Below are 24,402 nucleotides of genomic sequence, written 5' to 3'. Positions count from 1 at the left end.
CACACACCCCTTCCTGCTAAGCTGGAGAGGCCGCCTGTGGTAATACAGATGCAAGGTGCACTAAATGAGCTCGTGTTCCTGCTGATCGTCTGCTTCACTAATGCACCCAGAGACTGAGATATTCCTCCAGCAAACTTGCTGACCTAATTTTGGGAACTAGAAGCCAGAGGTAAGTGTGGTTTCGTGGCATACTTGCATTCCTTTCTTAATTCGTCATGTTTCATGGGAACCGGGATCCCAGACTTCCCCTCCCCCAGGTAGCTGTCAGGCTGGTAGAATTGTTCTCTCTAGTCCACAAGGAAATGAAAACGGATCCTGCTGGAGGAAGTAAATAGAGCAGCAGTAAAGCGTCCCTCCCCCTGAATCTGAACATCTGTTCAAACTTTTCACAGCTCCCATGAGGAAGGGATGGAGCACAAGGCTTCGAGCCATAAAGGAAAAACCTCATCCACTTGCACACTGCTAACTGGCAATTTATGACCATTTGAACTGAGCTGGCCCTGGGTTTATCTCCATGATGCCTCTGAAGAAAGGCCAGCCTGGTAAATAAATATGGTAAACAAGAGTATAAGGGATGATCTGTACCGTCTTCATGAGAGCAGACCTTTGCTGGGCTTAACTTCATGAGCTGTTGAATTTAAATGCCTGCCGCTTCTGCCCAGTGAGAGTCAGATTCAGTAGCAGAGGGCACGGCCACACCTCACTTTGGAACTTATGGTTAAAATGAAGTTGAGTTGCTTTATGGACTTCAAAGAAACAGCCGATGCTCTACGGTTTTGGAATTTCACTAATGCACACCGGCCTTTCTTCATTTATCTGAATTAGCAAGGAGTTTGCTGCATCTGACGAAGACAGTCAGATGCTCTCCCAGAACCTCAGCTACCCCTAATCCACGTGTCGGTTTGCATTTGCTTTAGGATGAACAGACTCCCTTCCCCCTCATGTTGTCATCTGTCCTTCCCAGAACATTTCGCGGTATGGCCTTTGGCCAATCCTTTTCTTCTCCTAGTGTGGAAGGCTCCAAGTGGCTGGCTGCTCAGCTGGGCCCCCAGCTGGCTCTTGTTTCTAGCTGCTTCAGGGCCCACTGGCCTGGAGGTAAAGCTGCAGGGATAAGCACTGTAAAAATAAAGTCTGTTGCTAGCCTGGCCAGCCAAGCAGTGTGGGAGGAGTGGAAAAAAGGCTATGTGTTCTTGGCATGACAAATTGTCAGTATCTGAGGTGTTCCACCAGGAGAAATGGGATGAGATGTTCTCTAACCAGGCCTAATCTTGTATTATCAGTGGGTAGCTCTTAGAAAGTCATGTCAGAACCAGACTAATGGGACTGGAGCCATAACCTTGGGTCAGCTTGTTTACTGCCCACTGTCTTGACTAACCTCTTGGGGTCTGGTGTGGCCAGTGACAGAATGCAGGAGTGAATGCCCTTTACTGAATTATTAAGGTGGAGTAAGTTTGGGGCAGTGTTTCATCAGGGACCAGGCCATCCTCTCCTCTGAAGTGAGCTGTTGATAATACATTTTTATCCAACATTCTCAGCATCAGATATTGCTACCCAAGTCAAGCTTTGGGGGTAGCTATGTATTTTCACATTTTTTTTCACACAGGGGTAGGAAATTATTAATAGAGATTGCTGCCCTTGGAAATTCAGTCTGGTAACCTGAAACTTTGGTGACTTTTTCTGGTCTTCTTTGGGGATGTATGTCTAGCTTGTTCTTCAGAACTCTTTGTTGTATGACTGAATTGAAGTAAGAGTGGAAAAGAAAACACTGCTCTCCCAGCCCTGAGAGTATGCAGGTCCCTGCGATATTCTCAAGACCAATCTGGAATTCAGATGAGAGCGCCTTCCAGGGGAAAAAAAAAAAAAAAAGTCTTGTTTTCTTCATTTTACTGCTTACAATTTCCCCTATGTACCAGGGGATTAAAGGCAAGTCAGTCTCTCTCTCTCTCCCACCTCCCCCCTCCCTTCTTTCTCCTTCCCTCTCCTCCCACCTCCCCTCCCTCTCAGTTTCCTCCTCTTTAAAGACACCGACAACCTTTCTGGCATGTTGCCAAGGCTGAGAAGACAGAATCTTTATAAGAATTTCTTCTAGCCATTGGCATGGAAGGACTGCATAAATCAGCAAGACACTTTGTTGTCAAACTTTCTCATTATCAATATTCACTACTGTTGCATTTTATGAATGTTTCTTTGTCTTCCAAAAGGCATTTCAGTTTAAGCAATGCTGTTATTGAAAATGTGGGGTTTCTGCTTGTATGCTTGGCTGGTTGAATTACAGACAGCTGCCATGAATATTACACTGCCAGGTTCCTATAGATGAATTCAAAATAATAATTTATGGAGTAGGTTGGAGATGGAAGTAGAGATTCAGCTTCCTTATCCAATCGAGTACTGGATTTGCTCTTTCTAGGTAAAAGAGTTCTGAGATCTACATGTGGCTCAACTATCTGATCCAACCGGGATCGAGCTTCTTCCTGTTATTGGATGCATAGATTCAAATTAAATTACCAAAAAAAAAAAAAAAAAAGGGTTTTGCACAACCTATGTGTCAGTGTTATGCTGAGCATTAGAGGTGTGCAGATGTATAACTACCAGCCTTGCTATTGAGGTGTTCACAATCCCTCCAGGGAACTTTCATCTATCAACAGCAACTCTCGCATAATACGGTGAGCACTAGCTAGAGACAAATGGCAGGGGGGTGGGGTGGAGTGGGAGATGGTGTACTTGGTGGGTAAGAGTAGCTAGTCTTTGATGGCAGATATATGGGGTTAGATCCTGGATTCGGCATTATCAAGTGGATGCACAAGTTAGGGAATGAATTAATGCCTAACTTTCATTGTTATTATTGGATAATAATAGAATAGAATAGAAGAAATACTGGAATGGTATCTAATATACTCAAGATAGCATTTGACACCCAGAACATGCTCAATGAATGATCATTTGTAACTAGAGACTGAGCATTGATTCAGGCTTTATTTGGTAGAAGCCGGGGCCATATGAGGAAGGGTAGTGAGGGCAAGAGCTCATGGCCATTTAAGAAGAGCCTGCCCCTCTCTGTGGCTACAGCAGGAGTGAATCAAGAGAGGGTCAAAAGCTTTAGAAAAGACAGGTTTGGGCCAGATTTTGAGGCAATTTGTAACGTCAGACTGAGAGGTTAGACTTGACATTGAAGACAATGGTCCGTTATTGGTGTTTGCAAGCAACAAAGTGGCATAGAGAGATGTGAGTTTTTAAAAAATATCCTCTCTGATAGCTGTGTGAGGAATAATCTTGAGGGGAGACTAGTTAGGAAATGAATACACTAGTGCAAGCAAGAAATTATGTTCACATTCACTCTATCAGTATCTGTTGAAGGCTGATTGTATCTGGGCATTTTTCTAGAAACAAATAAAGGCAGTGTGGGCAAGGGATAGAGAAAGGGGAAACAATAAAATAAACTTTTCTGAGATTGATAGGAGATGTATGTGGTTAATAGAATGGAAAAAAACCAGTGACTATCTGGAAATGGGGGTGATGGAGGACAAATGAAAAATAATGTCATGAGAAAATGAGATTTTTTGGACTGTTGGAATTCAAGATACTTCATCAGACTAAGGAAAGGAAGAAAGACAGCCAAATTTCCTTCTCACCTTTCTTCTCCCCCTTTTTTCTTACTCTTTGGGAAGAGGAATCATAGGAGTTAGTGATGGCAAGCCCCTCTGAGCAGTTGGTCCAGCAGCTTTCTGAGCTCGGGCCATGTTCTTTATTGGCTTCCACAGAGACCATGAAAATTGAGGGAACAGTGAGAAATTAGCAAACAGCATTGGATAATATTCTCACAGCTCACCATGGTTGAGTGTTCAACTAATTTTCTTTTTAAAAGAGGCTAGCACTGGACTTTGGCAAGTTGTTGTCCTGTCAAAGTGGGAATGTTATACGAGATGATATTAAATAATGGAAAATCTGAGGTTATTTGATGAGAGGTTGCGAACAGGATCTGAAGGCCATCATAGGCAAACAGTAGGAGTGAGAGGTGATGTGTAAATATTGACATGGAGCCCAGGAAGAAGCAAGGAAAGGAAAAAGGATTACAGCGTGAGATTGTTTTGCTTATGGGAAAGATGTTGTTGATAAAGGAATAATAAAATCTTAAAGAGAAGACAGAGACATAGGCAAGTGAGAAGGGGCCACTATTGCCTTTGACTGCATTAATCCCTCCAGAAGTTATCATGGGTACCATGGCGTAATTTATTGTCAGGGTGAATAAGAATCAACAACGTACACATTGCATAGCAGAGATTCTAGTAAGATTAATTTAATAACCATAAAACAAAACACACTATGTATAGTGTATGTTTGAGCCAGATCTTACCAGAACAATCTCATCCAGCCAGATTCTCTTGTCAGATGCATTTACAACTGGGGGAACTATTCTACAACATGGGGTACAATGGGGTACAAGTGAAGTGACATCTCTCTTATTTTTTAGTTAAATTTTCAGAATTCCCATATATCCTACAAGCAGGGAAGCTAATACATCTCTCTTAATCTGATCCTTCCTTTAATTGTTCAGCAGTCTCCGGGCCTTATTCAATTCAGAAATGACCCTGACTTCTACATGCCTACCATAAGTTGCTAAGGTCTCTACCCCATACTTGCTTCTCACTGTCGCATTGTGTGATGTTGGACACTGACCCTGTGCAGTCTGACAGTCACTGCTTGTTCACTGCTTCAGGGACTCCTAGCTGGTCCTGCTGACAAGTCAGGCAAGAGGATGTCCCAACCAAGAAAGTTCCCCTGTACAGCTACTTTTAGGATGCCGGTGAGCCCCACGTGTGCCGAGTGAAGGCCTCTTAAAGCATCTGCCGCCTCATGGAATCTCTTTCCCAAGGTTTTTAACACAATGAACCAGCTTTTTTATTAAATTGTCAGAATGAAGGCTCTTGAAACACTCCTCTCCATAGAGAGCAAGGCCTCTAGGTCTACATTTATTAAATGAGGCCACTGAGATCTGATTTTTGCCATTTGTCTTAATAAAAAAGAGGGGGAACAAAAATTTAATCTCTGGTAGGTCCCCTCTGATAAGATACCTCAATATGCATAGTCTAAGAATTATTTTGCTCCTTGGGGTGCCTGAGTGGTGTGGTCGGTTGGGCATCCGACTCTTGGTTTTGGCTCAGGTTGTGATCTCAGGGTCCTGGGATTGGGCCTGGCATTGGGCTCTGCACTCAGCACAGAGTCCGCTTCAGATCATGCTCTCTCTCTCTCTCAAATAAATAAATAAATCTTAAAAGAAAAAAAATTATTTTGCTCCTTATTCTCACCTCATTAGTCATAATTAATTCCAGAGCTCAAAGTAGTTTAAGCTGAGCTCATAATGGCATTAACTTGTTGGGAATCTCTTGTTGCCACCATGATACATTTTCGCTGGTAAAAAAAAAAAAAAAATATATATATATATATATTCATTCTAGTTGACCATGTGAGCCCACATTCCCAGGGCATATACGTATTCACATACAACATAGAGGCCAAAAGGTGGATGGTTAGCCACAAAAGGTTTGCTTTTTCCTATCTTATTGTTTACAAAGCGGTGTCGATCGTTAGATACAAAGATTTCAGCCATGAACAGCTGCTGCACAGTAACAGGATTGTTAGAATGCATTTCCCTGACTTTTCAAACCTATTACCCCATTCTGCTGGCGCACCTTAGGATGTGAGATGCAGGCTGGAAAGAGGCTGCTGGGAGGGAAACCCGTGATACAAAGGAGAAGAGATTTTGAGAGACAGGAGAATATGGGATAAATGGGGGACAGAAGAGGTGGGGAGGTATGGTAGGCTCTATGCATGAAAGCTCTCTGTGTTCCGGTGTTGAATATGAACCTTGACGACTGGATCAATCTTTATCCAAAAACAGCTGTGCTGGGCATGGTTGATGGAGCATAGCTGAACAGGCCAAACTAAGCTCTTGTTTACCATGATTAAGGTGACCATACAGTTTATTGTCCAAACAGGATTACTTTTCAGAGTATTGCTATTACTCTATTAATAGTAAAGCTGGTGCAACAGGTGTAAATCAAGACGATTGCAGGCAAACCAGGAGTCATTGTCATCCTAACCATGATGGATACTGTATTCTAAAATCAAGCTCTTAGCTAGGAAAAAAATACATTATTCTGATCGCTATGAGAGCTACAGAAAAGCTGTGCCATCCCAAGGAATTGATAATCTGGTTGCGAAGAAAAGACTCATACACAAAGAAATTGCCAGGAACCATTCAAAGCGGTCTCTAACTTAAAGTGCCAAATAAATGATAGCCATGGTTTGTCACTTATACCTCAACAAAGCTGGGGGAGAAATGATAGTCACAAAATGTGGTAGGAAGGACAATGGCTTTGGGGTTAGAAGCCTTGTGTTAGGTCATGGACATGTCTTTAGCTGGGTGCCTCTCTGCAAGGTACTTAATCTCTTTGAGCACCTGTTTATTTCATTCTATCGATTGGCTCATTTGTTCAATAAACACAGGGCCTTGCTCTGTGCTATTATATTATGGTGGTAAAGAATATAACCTTTCCAGAGAGACATACCTGGGTTCACGTCACTAACTTTGAGACCTTGATTTTATAATTTAACCCCTCTGAGTTTCAGTTTCCTCATCTGTTAAATGGTGATGATAATACCCACTCACAGCGCTGTTGTCAGCTCTGTAAATGAGGAGATAAAAATGAGGAGTAAATGAGATTTTGTATATAAAACATTTAACAGTTTTTGACACCTAGAAAAAGCTCAAGAAGTGATAGCAGTCTTTTTTTTTTTTTTTTTTAATTCCAAGTACTCTACTAGTTGCTGGAAATGCAAAGGAAGAACTGGGGAGAGGGATGCTATGCAGGTCAAAGCAGACAAGACCATCTGCCTCAACAGCTCCCTGGACTGTCAGGAGGATTTGTGAGGTGAAAGAGTTTCACATGCTGTCTAACATCCTGAGCAAAGGAAAGACATAGCTATTACCAGTGGTTGAGGCATTGTCTAGATTCTTCCCTTTTCCTATCTGTTAGTATGCTGTCACCTGCAAATAAGGGATGACCCCCATATGTCTGAAGTGATCCCTACATATATCCTCTCACAAAACAAGAAGTCCAGAGGTGGAGCGTTTCCGGGTTGGGTAATTCCATGGTTGAACGATGTCATCCAGAGGCCGTGTATCCACTCTGCCATTCTCAGACGTTGGGTGACTCAGCTCAGGATGACACCACACTGGCTGCAGCAGTCCCAGCCGTGACATCCTCATCACACCCCACACTAGAGGCAGAAGGAGACTCTGTCCTCCTTGTATTTGTTCTTAAGATCTAAGAAGCCCGGGCGCCTGGGTGGCTCAGTCGTTGGGCGTCTGCCTTCGGCTCAGGTCATGATCCCAGGGTCCTGGGATCGGGTCCCACATCGGGCTCCCTCCTCGGGGGGAAGCCTGCTTCTCCCTCTCCCACTCCCGCTGCTTGTGTTCCTGCTCTCGCTATCTCTGTCTCTGTCAAATAAATAAATAAAATCTTAAAAAAAAAAAAAGATCTAAGAAGCCCTTCTGGGGATCCCACCCTCACCCTTGCAGGCCAATCTACAAGTCTCATTGGCCAAAGTTGGATGTCATGTTCCTTCCTAAGCCAGTCGATGATAAATAAAACTACTATAATTGGCTTATGCTAGATAAGATCCACCCTCCTGGGGCTAAGAATCCTTTCATCTTCCTCCCACTCACACCCCCCCCCCCAAACGAGGCACTGCAGAAGGTACAAAACACCTGAACAAAATCAAATTTCTGTTAACAGAGAAGGTCAGAAAAATGGTTGCTGGGTAACCATGTAGGATGTCTTCAACACTGTCTCGTCATTTCCAGTCAGTCACTGTATCTCCTAATTCCACCTCCAGAATAGTTTTTAAATCCACCCTGGCCTTTGCCCTGGTCCCCAACATCTCTTGTCTAGACTGTTGATTCCTTCTATCCTTGTCCCAACCATCTGATCTTCCCTTCAGCCATCAGCCAGCTCTTTACACAGTTGCAAGTCTGAGTAGACCATTTCCTAACTTAAAGACTCTTAAGACTCAATTCAGATGCAACCACCTCTTTGAAGACGCCCCAGATGTTTTATTTATGGCTCTCATAGATAGCCCCGATGAGGCTGGTCTTGCTTTTGAGCTCTTTGTATATTTTCTATGCTTCCTGCTGTCTTCTCTGTTCAATACAGTAGCATTGACTACATGTGGCTATTAAACATCGGAAACGTGGCTGGCCCAAACGGAGATGTGTTGTAAGTACAAAATATATTCTGAGTTTCAAAGATTTAGAACAATGACCAAAAAAAGAGGGATGTAAAATACTTCATTAATAATTTTTAAATTGATTACGTGTTGAAATGATAACGTTTTGAATACAGTTTGGCTAAATGAAATATATTAGTAAAATTCATCCACCTGTTTCTTCTTAATTTTTAATGTGATGACTAGAATGTTTCAGATTACCTATAAGGTACACATTTGTAGCTCTCATTGTATGTTGGTACACTAGACTGTTAGCTCTTGCAGAATAGGGGCTCCGTCTTATTTATCTATTATTCATCACGTAGCTTTCCTTCCCCACTTCAGGGTCCATCAGAATTGGAATCTAGTCAAAATACTTTATTTGGTTAAAATAAAGTGTAAGACAACTCCATTTGCAGATGAAAGAACACAGGATGATTTCATGTTATTTGACTGCTGTTTCTGGATTTCTGATACATGGGTTTCTTTTCTCTGTTCTAATTAGTCTGAAGCTTTTTAAATTTGCCAGGTACTTTCTGTTATGGTTATTTCTGGGCTCTAAGTTGTTAGGAATTAATCCAAATTGAAAGAAGAGAAACTAGAATTTAAAGACTTTGATTAGGTTTGCTTGTCTCGGTTAGTTTTCATTCTGTCTTACTAGACATTCCTCAACAAATTATATTTTACGCTTTGGAGGTAGAAGTGTCTCCATGACTACAACGTTCAGAATATTTTAGTTATTTTTACAGTTGTTATTAGGAATAAAGATGCAGACGTAAATTACGCTCTTTCTATTTAACTCCACTGAATTATAGCTGGCAGTTGCTTTTTTTCATGGATAAAAGAATTATATTTATATATGTGTGTGTGTGTGTGAATATATTTTTACAAATTATGATATTCTTAGCCAGGATTATTAAGAAAACCAAAAAAGTTAACATATTCTAGAAACATTTTAGGAGGAAATCTGTTTATAATGGCACAATAAAATCAGAAACTTTTTTTATATTCCATGAGCAGAAATGAGGGAGTTAAGTTTTATAGTTATGGTAGCCAAAAAATGCCATTGTTTGATGGAAATCATCCTTTTTTTTTTCTTTAGAAACATCTAGAGAATTTACAGTCTAATTTGGAAATAAATACTATCTATGGTCATAAATCATGTGCTGGGGACTGTAACAGGCTTATTCGGTGACTATTTGGTCAAAGGTTCAGGCAGCCTTTGAAAGCAGAATCCTGCCTGCCCCTCCCTGCCTCTGGGGCCTGCTGTCCCCTTGAATGAACAGAAACAATCATGGAGTCCGTTATTTTGTCAATGGGACTGCTTTAATAAGTGCTTTTTGCCAGGTCTTGTGAAGAGCATTGTTTCCTTTGGCTTTGATCTTGTCTTGGCCACTCAGAAAAGCTCTGCCCCAGGGACATGTGGATGCTGGGAAGTTAGGGTGGAATTCTGGGCCCTTCTCTTCCATGGAGTTGGTATCCCAGGACTGCTGGGTAATTCTTTCTTTTTTCTTCAATTTTTTTTCTTTCTTTCCTAATTTGTTTCTTTATTTCTTGTGGTAAAATATACATAACATGGAGTTTATCATTTTAACCATTTTTAGGTGCACAATTCAGTGGCATTACGTACATTCACAATGTTGTGTAACCATTACCCCAGTCCATCTCCAGAACTTTCTCATCACCTCAAACAGAAACTCTATATACACAGTAAGCGCTACCTCCTTGTTCACTCCGTTTCTCCTAGCCCCGGTAACCTCTCTTCTACTTTCTGTCTCTCTGAATTTGACTATTCATGCAATATTTGTCCTTTTATGGCTGGCTTATTTCACTTAGCATAATATTTTCAAGGTTCATCCATGGTGTATAGCACGTATCAGAATTTCATTCTTTATTAAGACTGAATAATATTCTGTGGTGTTTATATACCACATTTTCTTTATCCATTGATCTGTTGATGGGCGTTTGCTTTGTTGCCACCTTAGCTATGTGTGGTTTTTCACCGAGCATAAAAGCATGTAATGACACTCTGGCCATTTCTGCATTTGAGTCCATTTTTTATTTAAAAAAAAAAGAAAGAAAGAAACCCAGTCTGCCTTCCCTGCTGAAAAAGAGAGCCTGCTGTATGGGAGGATGTCATCTCTACAGTTCAGATTTCCCAGGGCCAAATGCAAACACCTCTCAGAAAAGGCAGCCCTGCCTCATCGCCTGGCAAAAGATGAGATGCAAGGCTGCTCACTTCGCACCATCCACACCTAGGCAGGAAGGGCTGACATTCTGACAGAAAGCTCCAGCTGAGCGTTATCTGGTTGCTAACACAAGAAAGGGAATTTTTAAAAAGGGAGTGGAAGCATCCCTTCTCTAGAATGGGAACATCTTGGAGGATTGCATATCGCCTTTGTTAGGAGAGTGAAGCTTCCTTTTGGTGTGTGTGGGCTACCATTGTATTCCATGAGGTAGTGTTAGTTGATGTTGTACCGAGACCCGGAAATATCCAAATCCTGTTCTGCCAGTCCCCTCCTCTTCCCACTGGGAACTATAAAGATACAGACCTCGGGAAATCAAAGCACTTCTTATTAGCCGGACAACCAGGGCAGGCCTCTCCACGGATCAGGTTGGAGTGGATGATTTAGGCTCGAGGCCCATGCGAGGCCTCCACCCTCTCAACTCAAATTTCAGCATTACCACCATCGGGCAGCTAAACTGGAGGGGAGAGAGTCACTTGTAGTACCTGTAAGCAGAAGGGATGGGGGAGACAGTGCCAGAGATTCCTGCTTATCTCTAGAGCCAGCTGAAAGCGAGAAGCAGAGGGAATGTACTGGACCTGAACAAACTGTAATCCTTGTTTTTGGCAAATTTGTAACCTGGAAACTTACCCAGTGACATTAGTGCTTCCTGAGGAGTGGCCCGAATAGAGGCAGAGGGAGTGTGCATCCTTCTCCTTCCCCATGTACGTAAAGGCATCTTAGGTCTGTTTCCTTCCTAACAACCATGTGCACGCCACACACTCATGATCACTATTTTGCAGGTGGCAAAACTGAGGAGCTGAGAGTAGCCTGCCGTATTCTTGAGTGGCAGAGCAGGATTTGGACCCTGATCTGTTGGACACCGTGGCCTATGATCTAATAGTTATTCCATAATATTCCTGTTGTCAAGCTTGAGGTCCACAAGGCCCTACAACACTTGCCTCAGCTGGTCCTCTTGTTAATCCTGTTCAGCAAATAGACGGGGATTTCTGCAACAGGCCAGTTCTAGTAATAAGGCTTGGTTCTTTTGGGAAGCATTTCTGCTCATGGAGACCATCCATTCTGCCGAACCATTCATAAGGCTTAATTTAGAAACAATTGAAGTGATTATAACAAGAAAATTGTTTTAAAAGAAAAAGACAAATGATCTTATTTCTGGATAATGTAATTATTTTCAGGGCTTCTTTCTAATCAACAGTCAAAAGCCTGGTTAAAAATGAATGTCAGAGGGCAAAGCAGCAGCTTTGAAAAGTTGGGTGGGTTTTTTTTAAGATTTATTTTTTTATTTAAGTAATCTCTACACCCAACGTGGGGCTCGAACTCACGACCCTGAGATCAAGAGTCACAAGCTCCACCGACTGAGCCAGCCGGGCGCCCCGGAAGTTTTACTGAGGAGACTGTAAAAGCACGCGGAGTTCAACCCACAGAGCTGATAGGATGCTCACAGTTACACTGACGCCTGGCATACGAACACACACACACACACACACACACACACACACATGCACACACTCCAGGGTGAAAGGAGCAAAGGAGACCACACGCACGTTACGCAATGATTATTATACTGTGGCACCAGGAAATCTCACACGCCCCCTCCAGGTGGCAGGAGCCCTTAGGCTTCCTAGAGCCTTGGTCACCCTCACCCACCTACCCCAGGGTGCTGCACGGATATGTGTGCTAAGACATATAAAAGGCCAGGAAACACTGGAATAGGAATACATGGTAAATAAAAATTCTCACAGGTAGTTTCCCGACCAAGCCTGACCTGAACAATGGAGATATATGGTAGATAAACTAATGAAACAGGATCCCTGCTCAGCCTGAAACTCTGATTGTAGATTTCTTTAAACCTTGACAGGGAGAAGCTTAAAAAAAAAAAAAAAAAAGGTCTTTTAAAAATCTGCAAACACTATCTGTCTTGCTAGAGATGGAGACCTCTGTATTACTTTGGGGCTATTTCTTTGACTATGAAAAACATCCAAGTGGGGGCGCCTGGGTGGCTCAGTTGGTTAAGCGACTGCCTTCGGCTCAGGTCATGATCTTGGAGTCCCGGGATCGAGTCCCGCATCGGGCTCCCTGCTCGGCAGGGAGTCTGCTTCTCCCTCTGACCCTCCTCTCTCTCATGCTCTCTGTCTCTCATTCTCTCTCTCTCAAATAAATAAATAAAATCTTTTAAAAAGAAAAAAAGAAAAGAAAAAGAAAAACATCCAAGTGAACTTTGAATTATGCAAATGTGAAGCCATGAGTCTTTTTGGAAATGGAGATGTTTAACATGCTGTAGTTTCAAGAAACTAAAAATGTTTTCTCTCTCTCTTTTTTTTTTTTGCTTTGGGAAGGGGCGGGGGTGAGGGATATTCTGGCGAGACAGACCTGGGGTTCCTGTCTAGGTCTCTCCAGAAAGACCATCCTCCCAACTACCATGCTAGGTTGCCTCCAGTGGTGAACAGGGTGGAAGGGGGGGTGTCAGAAAGAAGCCTGGATGGATGCAGAGGGATTGGGCTGGAGTCCCTGAGGAGGATCATGAGGACCCTGAATGCCAAACATGGTGGGAGCTGACGAGGGAGAAAGGGGAGATAGCAATGGGGTGCTGGCCCGGGGACTGAGCCTTGATCGATCTTCGAGACTTCCACCAGCAAATTGTTTTCTCCTTGGAAGTCACACGGGGGACTTCCTCTAAGTCAGTGCCATGTGCTCTTTATATCTCAGGGCTTTTCCACCTTCTCTCAGGAGATAAGTGAGGATACATGCTCCAAGACTCTAAGCCACCTCTGTGATTTCCTGTCCAACACCGTGGCCCAAAGGAATCCTCTTCCCCGCACTGTTGTTATTCCAAGTACTGGGGGGGATGGGGGAATCTTCATTCACCCTATTTGCAGTTCCTACCCAAGCAGAGAGGAACAGGTTTCACCCAAAATTTGGTCATGAGATGCTATATTCAGAGCTATCCTGCAAGCTTCATCCTCAGGGTGTTTTTACAATTCAAATCTGATATCATGTCCTCATAAATCTATAAAGAGATTAGTTTATTGTCATCATTTCTTCTGGCGTCTGGGACTAATGAAAACAGGCTCAGAATTTGTAGCATCACTCACAGCTCCGTGTTTTTTGAGGGAGGCTGAGGACTGAGGGGCAGGGAAGGTTCAAGAGAAAAGCATCACTTTCTCTTTGTACTCACCTGGTGCACTGCCTTGTTCTCTTGTGACTGTGAAGCCACCTGAACCTTTTTTAACGAATAGGCTTATAGGCAAAATCCCATCATTCTAACTACCCCTGAACCCAGTGTCACAGTGAAAATGACTCCTACCCGCAGTGCTTCATGGGTAACGCATCACTGGCTTGCCTAGATTATGCTCCTTGAGTGTAGAGACTACGTCTGTGATGTGAAACAATGGGGTTCTCAGGCTGACCAGCCGACCTGTCTGCCCTGCCATGCCATCCCATTTGAATCCATCTGTGCTTTGAATCCACTGTAATATCTTGCACCGCTCTAGGTACACAACACATGCTTAGGAAATTCTTGTGAAATCATTCAAAGGGAAATGGCATCTCCAGGAAGGAAGACATTGCTCTAAGCTTCTGTATACTCCAGCACGTAGCTCTCAGTTTCACTCCAGGAATGGTGTTTGTTCTAACTTTCCAATCCTATTATTTGATCTATTGCAGACAGATTTAAATGTTTAAAGGCACACCTTCTAATGCATATGGAAAGCCCTGTGAGCTAAAGGAAAGAAATGATTTAAAGTACATGCATACCATGGTTAAAATTCAGATTTTTAAATTTTTATTTTTGGCTTTTTGGTAAAAATGAATCTATTGTGGTTGGGGAAGATAGACAATAAAATTAAGGTGATAGTTTATTATAAGTGTTAAGGCAATCAGCAAAGTAGAGCAAAAGGTGTTAAAATTTTTACTGGGAGGTAAGGGAGGGCGCCACTGAGAAGGGGACATTGGAGCAGATCTGAAGCAGGTGAGGAAGGAGGCATGAGGATACGGTGGGGGGTGGTAAATCCCTAAGGGCCATACAGCTAGTATGTCTTGTCACGAGGGTTGGATCTGAGGGCCCTCTGATTCCAACACCCATGTACTTAACCATTGTGCTTTGTCACCCCTCCTATGAAAGGCGATCAGCCCCATAGAGCGTCTGTTGTATTCTGGGGGACTTTGTCTTTTCCTTAGCTAGCTTACAGTGACTGTATTACCATCCAAAAAATGCCTTGAGACCACTCAGTTTCCTAGGCAAAACAAGAGGTAAGAAGAAAGACAAACCTAATACCATTCCTGATAAACTTTGGTCCTGGACAAGGAAGCTACCAGCTCCCCAGCTATTCTTAGTAGAAGAAAGATTCACTTCACTGACAAGTCCATACACAGTAGCTTTGGTCACTACCAACGGAACAATCGCCAGGAGTATTTGCCAACCACCTTGCTATTCACCTAGCGTCAAAATGTGTGAATATCCCAGCTGTCCTCACTTCATGGAATTCTTAAAAGTGACACAAGTGGGAATGGTCAATGGGAAATAGGCTCAGCAGAAGGAAACCATCAGTTCTTGAGCATCTTTGTCTGAGCCTGCTCTGATTCCACCCAAACCCCACTTAGCCCTCCGCAGCCTCAGGATAGAAGACCAGAGAAAGAAACAGTGTCCTGCTCTCCATCTGCTGCTTCTCTAATGGGACCTCTTGCTTAATTTCAGGTTAGCATAATAACTTCCATGCAGGGAAAACACTCAGCCATGGGAGTCTGGCACAAGTCCTCTCTGGGTACAAATCCACAAATGTCTGTCACATTTTGGCAAGTGATCCCAGGGAGGGGAGTCAGGTTGGAAGCTAACAGTAGTTCTCTTATTTTCTTCCCTCATGTGACTGTTCTGCTCTTGTTTTTCTAATTCTCCATTAAAGCAAGGGGGAGAGTGTTCCCAAATCTGGAAGGCTCATCTTTGTAAACAATCCACTGAACCTTTGTTTCATTTAGATTAATAGTGGATGTGTACTGAGCACCTGTTGGATGCAAGACACAATGTTGAGCTTTTTTCCGGGTTCACTGGGACTCCTTTTCTCATTTAGTCCTTCAGACAGCCCTGGGAGAAGGTGTTATTATGCCTACTTTCTGAAGAAGAGTGAGACCAAGAGAGAGGTCAAATGACTTCCCCAAGGTCCCATAACACGGTACTATAATAAAGACTTCAATTTTGTTTTTCTGCTGGCAAGTCCAATTCTGTTTCCACACACCCTGCTGGAGGATGCAAAATGTGCAAGAGCTTAAAAGATGCAACTTCATAGTCTTCCTGTTAGCCTTCTCACCTAGACGTTTGTTGGATGGACAAACATTCATATTTCAGCCATGTTGGCCAGGGTAGAAAGTGATCGATCGGTACGTTCCAGCAGAAGCAGCCCTTCAAACACCACAGGTGATGGAGCGGGGATGTGGAGGGGTGGGGGATGGGAAGGGTGCCTCTGATCCTGCAGGACTTTGTCATAATAGTTAGCTTCTCTGAACCCTTTGTCCTTTGGGTAAAACCAAGGTATAATAGCCCTCTCACCAACTCTATAGCAACATTGTGAAAATAAAATATTAATGCAAACTGCTTTGAGCTGCAACCAGAATCCCAGATTCCCTTCCTTTTCCTATTCCATGTAGGATACTATTTTTTAGTAAGAATATTCATGCGAAGCCAGGAAACGGTAGATGTTAAACACATGCTTGCTGAATAAATAAAAAAAAATAATTATGAACTATTCTTAGACTCTATGGAGGGGCTTGTAGCAATTAACTAAATGCATCTGTGGCCCCAAGAGGATTTCTAAAAACAGGGAGTAGCACTCCTCTGGTACTTCCCGTGGCTGGTGAAGTGGTGAGGCCCGGATCCCCGTAGCTGACCTATTTGTCCTCCTCAGCGCATGATGGCTTACTGTTTTGCTTCATTGTCTTGTCAAAACCCAAGGTAATAATTCCTCTCTTTTAAACGAGAGGACATTTAGTGCCTTTAGTTAAGTAGACATTTCCAGTGATCAGAATTCCACAGAAGTCGGCCGTGGTAGGGTCTTAGCCTATGACAGCCCTGGAGGAGTGTTGAGGACCCCCAGAGGTCCGCCCATTTTCCACCACGGCAGCCGGCTCTGACCTGGCCCCTGGCCCCGAGGCAGCCCAGACAGGCAGGTGTGATGGCAAGGGGACATCTGCAAGCCCTCAACTTCAGGCACTCCAACAGTCTCTGTCTTTGAGACAGCTCTGTAGTTTCTGCAGCCCTGGAAGGTGACCATTTAGTACGGCCCTTGGCCACTTACTAGGGCACGTGAAGCATACAATGTAGGTTCACCTCTAATTGGTGGCCATCCAGGAGGGAGCGGTGGGGAGTCAGCCAAGAGCTGGACGTGAAGTACCAGGGAGAGGAGTGAATGAGTGGCTGAATGAAGGTCAGGAGGGAGCGTCAAGAAACAGAGCACTTAGGGTGCTGTTTGGACAAAAGATCTCTTTAGGCCAAACCAAGAGAGGGGTCATTTCCATGCCCATGGTCACGCACTCTTGAAAGAGCAGGCTGAGTGTGCCCTCCGAAGTTCTAGAAATAGTAAAGGCTACACTCTTACGTGTGTGCCTGTAATACGGGCAGCCCGGAGGGGCTGGGGTGGAATTCCCCATCCAGTTCCAATGCTTCTTCAAGTCTAATCCTCGCTGGTGTGTAAACTCTTGCGAAACACACAGTTAGGATGTAAAGGCGCCAGGGGAAAATTTCTTGTTGGAGAATTTCTAAGGGAGGGTCTGGAGATCATGGTACTTATCAAAGACATCAAGAACCTCTTTGTAATATCTGTGACTCAGGGAATCCGGGAACCAGGACTGAGGTAAATGCCAAGGGAATAAAAAAAAAAGCAGAATCAACCTAAGTGTCCATCAAGAGGGATTAGTTAAACAAATATCATGCAATGGAACGCCAAAAGGACTGTAATGCTCACATTAGTAACCACTCTGTCAGTTACCTAATTCAATGCTTGGCTCAAGGTTAGTGCTCAGTACTGTCCAGTGAATCAATCAATCAGTGAAAATTCAGCAATTTATTTTTTTTATTATTTTTTTAAATTTATTTATTTGACAGAGAGATAGCACAAGTAGGCAGAGCGGCAGGCAGAGGGAGAGGGAGAAGCAGGCTCTCTGCTGAGCAGGCAGCCCGATGCGGGGCTCGATCCCAGGACTCTGGGATCATGACCTGAGCCGAAGGCAGCCGCTTAACCGACTGAGCCACCCAAGCGCCCCGAAAATTCAGCAATTTAAAAAGATGAGATACATCCACATGTATAACGTGGAAGAATACCCACAATATGCTTTTCAATGAAAATAAAGGTTAAAGAATAGGATAGTGTGGGGGCGCCTGGGTGGCTCAGTCGTTAAGCGTCTGCCTTCGGCTCAGGTCATAATCCCAGGGTCCTGGGATCGAGCCCCGCATCGGGCTCCCTGCTCGGCGGGAAGCCTGCTTCTCCCTCTCCCACTCCCCTTGCTTGTGTTTCCTCCCTTGCTGTGTCTCTCTCTGTCAAATAAATAAATATTGTGCATTTAAATGTTTAAGAGGATGTATATAAATAAAACCGTCAATAGTGGTTATCTTCTATGCAGTCATATTGGATCACGGCGAGTGTTCGTGTTCTAATTTCTATATCCCCTTATTACTTACAGTTTTTACAATAATGATGTATTACTTTGGTAAAGAGCAAAACCAAAAATGATATTTCCATTTTGGGGAGGGGGTTGTTGTTCGATAATGTTCTATTCAGATTCTATTAGAAATATGTTTTATTGGCAGTAAAAATGGAAAATAGAACTTAGACAAGAGCCCAAGACCAGGCCCTCTGCAGTCTGAAATGCAGAGTCTATAGAACTAGAGCCCAGATAATTCAGAGACTGTAACGCCTGCTCACCTGGAGAAGACCAGCTGTGTCTCCTGGGCTTTCGCACACAGCCCGGGGAAGGCAGCAAGAAGAAGGCTAGTGAGCCTCCTGCTCACTGCATTTGTGTAGGGGTTCAGTTCTCATCTCAAGCCCTGTCACCAAGGAGAGCAAGCACCAGGCGTGTGACCAGCCGTCAGTCACAGGTGTGGGGTCGGCCTGCCCATCCTCATGGGGAAAAAGGCCTCTCTGCACGCAGTAGCCGTGGGACAGGCCCGGAAGGTGACGATTGTCCAGGCGATGTCAGCAAAACCACCTTCGTGAGGCACTGGAGGTGGTCGGAAACAGGTCTCAGCGACTCTTACCAGAGGCCAGAGGAGAGAATATTCTTTGGGCAACATGAAAGGAAGTTGGTGAAATTGTTATATGACTTCAGTTCTCCCTCTTCAATATTTTAATTCTTCCTTGTATGCACCACTGTTTTATTTCCTAATTTGTCCACTATATAGAAATATATCAGTTTATATATAGGTTCTCCTTTTAAACTTCCACTAAGAGACAAGCTCCATTGAAGAGAAATTTCTGGAGCAGTGTGCTCTTCAGATTTTCCTGTAGTCCTTTCCCCACCCCCACCCCCACCCTCCCCCCAGTAAAAATCAGGGACAACTGATCTAGAAATGAATTTGCTGGATTTTAGCCACCTACAAAATTCAGATGTCTGCAATATCTGATGCCATAGTAAATGAACACTTGTTCCCATGCAGCTATAATTCTTATCATTTCCTTTCTTATATTTTAGGAAACTTTTCCTGGTTATGTTTTCACAATGTAGACATTCCATCGGTCAAAAATTCAGAGCAACTCTTAGAGGACAAGGTCACATGTCCCAGACAGGCGCACATTTTAATCAACCTGGTCTCTTTCTGGAATCACTGTGGGGTCTGTGTTCCTTGTTGTGTTGCGGCTCCACCTGACTTCAGCTGCTAGCATCTTGCAAATTCCATTTTAGGAGCCCTCGGTGCAGTTTGCATTGAGACTTTTCTGAAGTTAGCCAAGCTTTCCAGAGTAAGTTGGACTTCGCCCTGGAAAATCTCACTCTGGGCTCTCAAGAATTAACTCATGGAGTTTGTGGAACTGGATGAGGAATCACAGGTCCAAGATATAAAGAAGGGAGCACCTGTCTTCCAAAGGAGTATCCACCGCTCACCATTTCCTTTCCCTGGGGTGTCATTTTTAGGAGCTATTCCTTTTTCTCTTCGTTTTAAATGGGAAGTTGACTTTATGTTTTAGATTCCTGGTCATAGTTCTTTGCTGGTGGTTTGGTGTCTTCTTATCCTGTATATTTTTCCTTTCTCATCTGTGGTCAGTATTAACCCCAGATTTATGTTTTGGACCCTGGGAGACTGGATATGACTCAGAATAAGTTGCAAATTCCACACTGCCCATCCCAGAGTAAACTACTAAATAACAGAATGCCGATGTCTCACAGAATTGAGGTCCTTTTCACTTAATGAAATGCAGCACAGATTCAGCTAAAATAATATACATAGTTATATAGTTATACATTTATAAAATATAGGATATACCTTTTATATATATATTTAGTAAACATATATTTTTATATATGTTATATATATTTAAGATTTATATATAGGCATATAAACTAAAGGGTTGAGATATATTTACTACTTAAAAGTCTTGTTCAAGGCTCTAAAGCAAAGGCCCTTAGAGGTAAAAGATGGGCCATGTGGGAGGCTAGGGGACCAGGGGCACAGGGGACTGAGAGATGAGTCAGAGGTGGCCCCGGGCGGCTTACACGGAACCCTGGAGGCCCAGCGGGGAAGTCTGGATTTTATTCTAAGTGTGTTCGGAAGCGCTTCTAGAGCTTGAGGCAGAGGAGTGACATCGTCTGTTGTGTGTTTTTAAAAGGTCACTCTGGGGAGCCGTGGGGAAGAGACTGGGGCAGGGTGGGGGTGGGGAGAGGGGTGTCCCAGTGGAGAGAGTGATCCGGAATCCAGGGATGGAGATGGTGGCAGTTTGGACCGAGGTGGTAATGAGGGAGATGCTGAAAAGTCAATGGATTTGAGACAGATTTGGGGACAAAAGTGAAAGGAATGACAGAGGAGTCCTAGGGCTTTGGAGTGGGCGATTGGATGGCAGGTGGCGTCCTCCACAGGTGCGGGGCAGGTGTGGGGAGCACCCAGGGAGGGAACCAAGAGCCAGTTCCTTCTTCTGTTCGGCACTGATGCTTTGCAGGTGCTCCCTGAGCTGGGCATGGAGCTCGCAGCAGGGAAGCGGGCAGAGTCAGCTTTGTGTCTTCCTGCCGCCTCACGGGCCTCCTCCTCGTTCTCCTTTACCGGCTCCTTCTCCTCCCCCCAAGTCTATGCGTCAGAACAGATAAGGGCTCACCGTCCCCTTTTCTCCTTTACCCACCACCACTGACTTGGGGCTTTCATCTAGTCTTTGGCTTATAAATATTGTCTGTATGCTGATGACTCCCGAATGTATTCTCTCCCTGGACCTCTTCCTCCAACTCCAGACATTGCCCATCTAGCTACCTACTTGACATCTCCAGCTGGGTATATGCTGGGCATCTCAGAATGAATACCGGCACAGAAACACCGAGAGCCATGCCCCTGCCTCGCCCCAAAGCCCTGCTTCTGCATTTTTCCCATTTCAGGGTCAACTTCATCCTTATAGTTGCTTAGGCCAGAACCTTGGAGTTGTGCTGGACCAGTCTCTTTGTTCACGAACCATCATCCAATCCTGTGGACTCTCCCTTCAAGCTGTGTCCAGAGTCCAAGCCCTTCTCACCTTCTCTGCTTACTGCCACCCTGGTCCCGGTGCCCTTGGCTCGTGTCTGGGTCCTTGCCACGGCTTCCCAGCTGTCTCCCTGCCTCTGTGCTACCCTCGTTTGGTTTACTCTCAAAGCGGCAGCCAGAGAGTTCCTGGTAGAGTATAACCCCAAATCCTGCAATGGCTCCGTCTCACTCAGAGTGGAAGCCACTGCCCTTAGCGTCTCCTATGGGTCCCACGTCACCCGGCCCTCGTTACTGTTCTGGTCTCATCCGCTTTCCTCCCCGCCCTCCGCCCCAGCCGCATCCCTGACCCCCTAAGCCTGCTCCCCATCTAGACCCTTCTCGTTGGCTGTTTTCTCTGCCTGGAATAGCCTTCTCCCAGTCATCTCCACGGCTCCCTCCTTCCCCTCCTCTCTTCCTTTGCCAATGTCACTTTCTTAATGGGGCCTCCCCTGGCTTCTTAGCTAACATTTTGACACGCACCCAGCCACTCCTGGCATTCCCCAACCCCCTTCCTTCTTTACTTTTCTCCGTGGAACAACTCTTTCCAACATTTCCCTTATTTATCTTATTTATCGTATGTCTCTTGCTACTAGACTGTCAGCTCCATGAGAACTAGGGTTTTGTCTGTTCCCTGATGAATTCCCAGTGCTGAGAGCCATGCCTCCCTCCTAGGAGACACTTAGCACCTACTTGTGAAATGAATGAGTGCTAATAGGAGGTTGTCTCCTCTCTCCTAACTGCTTCTTTCTGACTTTTTATGGAACTGTTGTCTTAACTTCCATCTGTGCTTTGTCCACGGGGTTAGTAGGACGTAGTGGCAAAACCAGTGGACAGCCAAGTGCAAATGGAATTTACCATTTGGCTGCCTCATTCCCAAGCTGTGTGACTTGGGATAAGTCGCTTGGCCTGAGATTTCATTTCTTTGCTTATAAAACGGAGGGAGCTGTCCTATCACTCAGGGTTGCCGTGAAGTTTCAATAGAATGATGGATGAAGGGCTATCAAGGACAAGATATGGTTTTCATTTACCACAGCGTCTGGCCCAGCCTCAGCGCCAGAGTTTTATGCACATGACTGTCTCATTTAATTCTCACATCAAATCAGTGAGATACAAACTCGCACCGCTGAACTCATTTTATAGATAACAGAACCTAGGAGCACCAAAAAGTTCAGTGAATTACTTAATACCCAAGAGCTAGTCAGCAATTCAGACAGGCTTTGAAACTAAGCATTTTTATTCCATGGCCTGAGTTTTTCCCCACTATATTCTACTAGCACAAAGTTAATGTTTTAATAATCAAATGGAGTAATGAAAAGGATCTGACCTGACGTGCAACTTTTGTCTCCCGACGATTTTTTTCTGGACTGCTAATGAACACAGCATTTCCCTGATGGTATTTTTATCCCCTCTTCAACTCAAACAGGCAGAAATTCCTGTCTTCCAATAGAAAAAGGTATTGTCAGGCATTCCTCTATCTTTCTCCTCCTCCCCCCAGGGAAAGAAACGCTATCATAATGTCCCCTGAGATTTCTGTTGTACGGTCTACCAAGTCCAGATGGTTTTCTCAAGTTCAGACATCATACTTGGTAAAGTATTTGTAATTATCTACGGAAACACATCCCGGACTCAGTTTCAAACACGGCTTCCCAAATCACTTATTCCATGCTCTTCTGCCTTGTGTTATGGCCTTTCTGTGCTAATGAATTTGTAAATGTGGTTTAATTACTGTTTACTGAAAAATAGCTACACACGGATCAGTCTCAGTGGAAGACTTAGCCAAAATGTTGAGGCAGTTTGTTTCTAGTGCAAAAACAGCTAATAAGTGAGAAGCACATTTTAGACATTGGGAAAGGAGCTTAAGTTTAGTTTTGAAGAAACAGTGTTGTATAGACCCAGAAAAAAGAAATCATTCTTTAAGAGAGTAGATCTAAATATCAAAATGATATTTTTTTCCTAAGGCTGGGCACACGGTGATTTGCACAGAACCAAAGTATTAGGGATGGTGATTTGATTGAACACCACACCAAAGAGCTGTACGTTAAAGAGCCCCCAAAAAGGAAAACCTGAAATTACTTGTAAATTTCATCAAAATGTTCCGGAGCTCTGGAAAGCCATGTATTATGTATTACCTCATGTTTCTGAATTCTTGCCTCAGGCAAATTGCCAACTTAACAACTAAATGACAGTTTCGAAATTCTAATACAGACCGGCCTCTCTAACTTTGCTTTTCTCCCTCCAGAAAAAAAAGGGACACATGAGGGAAATGAAAGTTATTGGAAGGTTCAATTTATAAATGGTGCTTCATTTGGAGCTGTAGTTTAGTCTTGCTCTTGCATAAAATGGTGTTTGCCTGATTCTGCATGAAGAGGGGACTTCCTGCCCCTGTGGCTGTTGGTCCTGCCAATAGGACCTGTGCTGTCCTCTCTCCATCCTTTCGGAGGGTCCCTGTCTAGGAAGGGGGTGGGGCGCGGAGCCTGTTCTGCCTCCAGTGCAAAACTCAGAAAACAGAATCAGTCAACTTGCCAATTCCTAAGATTGCTTGGCATTTCTTGAACTATGGATAAAAATGCAAGAAGTTTGAGCAGGGTGGGATGCAAACACCGCCCTCTAGGAATTTATTTTTAGTGGGGGCAAAAGACAGGCAATTCAGTATAAGAGATCCCCAACTGGGGGGCAGAGCGGGGTGGGGGGCACGACCAGGTAAAGGGGGTCAAAGGTACAAACTTCTAGTTATAAGATAAAAAAAATCCTACGGCTATGATGCATGGCCAGGGCCTCATCGCTGTAGTGGAAAGACTCCTTTTCTGGGAAGATTATTACAGATTTCCGTGTTGTAATGATTCATCTGTCTATCGGTCATTCCTTTTTTCATTAACTTACCAAGTGTTATTTATGGGGACCAGAGAGGGAAAAGTAGTCCCAACAGAGACTCGGTCTGAAGGGGCTGACCCTGCAGAAGGAGGGAGACAGACATTAACAAATAAACACCAGAAGAGAAAATCTCAAAGAAAACTGGGAATCACGATTAAAATGGGGATGTGTGGTCTTTCATATAGTCTTTAATTTTCCAAGCTTTACTTTCGGGATGTTTTCCAATATAGGAAAAATGCAAAGTGTAAGTGCAGAGCCCCTTTATGAGAAGGGGCTGATCCTGACCGTGCTTAAATCCTAAGACTTTGGAAATAGGAACTAAGCTCAGATATCACCTCCTCC

The 24,402-nt window shown here is 43.9% G+C and overlaps 1 protein-coding gene across 11 annotated transcripts in view; it reads left to right on the top strand.

The window, feature by feature from the left end:
* NCALD (neurocalcin delta) overlaps window positions 1-24,402 on the top strand; it is a 366,474-nt gene that overhangs the window by 321,257 nt on the left and 20,815 nt on the right. Inside the window, exon 1 of one of the 11 annotated variants that reach the window (XM_081816334.1) lies at window positions 41-169. The exons of the other annotated variants lie outside the window; for them this stretch is intronic. The gene's annotated coding sequence lies outside the window, so the exon portion shown is untranslated. Of the gene's footprint in view, window positions 1-40; window positions 170-24,402 lie in introns of those variants that run through there. 11 annotated transcript variants of the gene reach the window in all.

The sequence above is a fragment of the Leptonychotes weddellii genome, chromosome 4, assembly GCF_054177405.1.
Source record: "Leptonychotes weddellii isolate Sample4059 chromosome 4, ASM5417740v2, whole genome shotgun sequence".
Lineage (NCBI taxonomy): Eukaryota > Metazoa > Chordata > Mammalia > Carnivora > Phocidae > Leptonychotes > Leptonychotes weddellii.
This window is presented reverse-complemented; position numbering and strand designations above follow the sequence as displayed.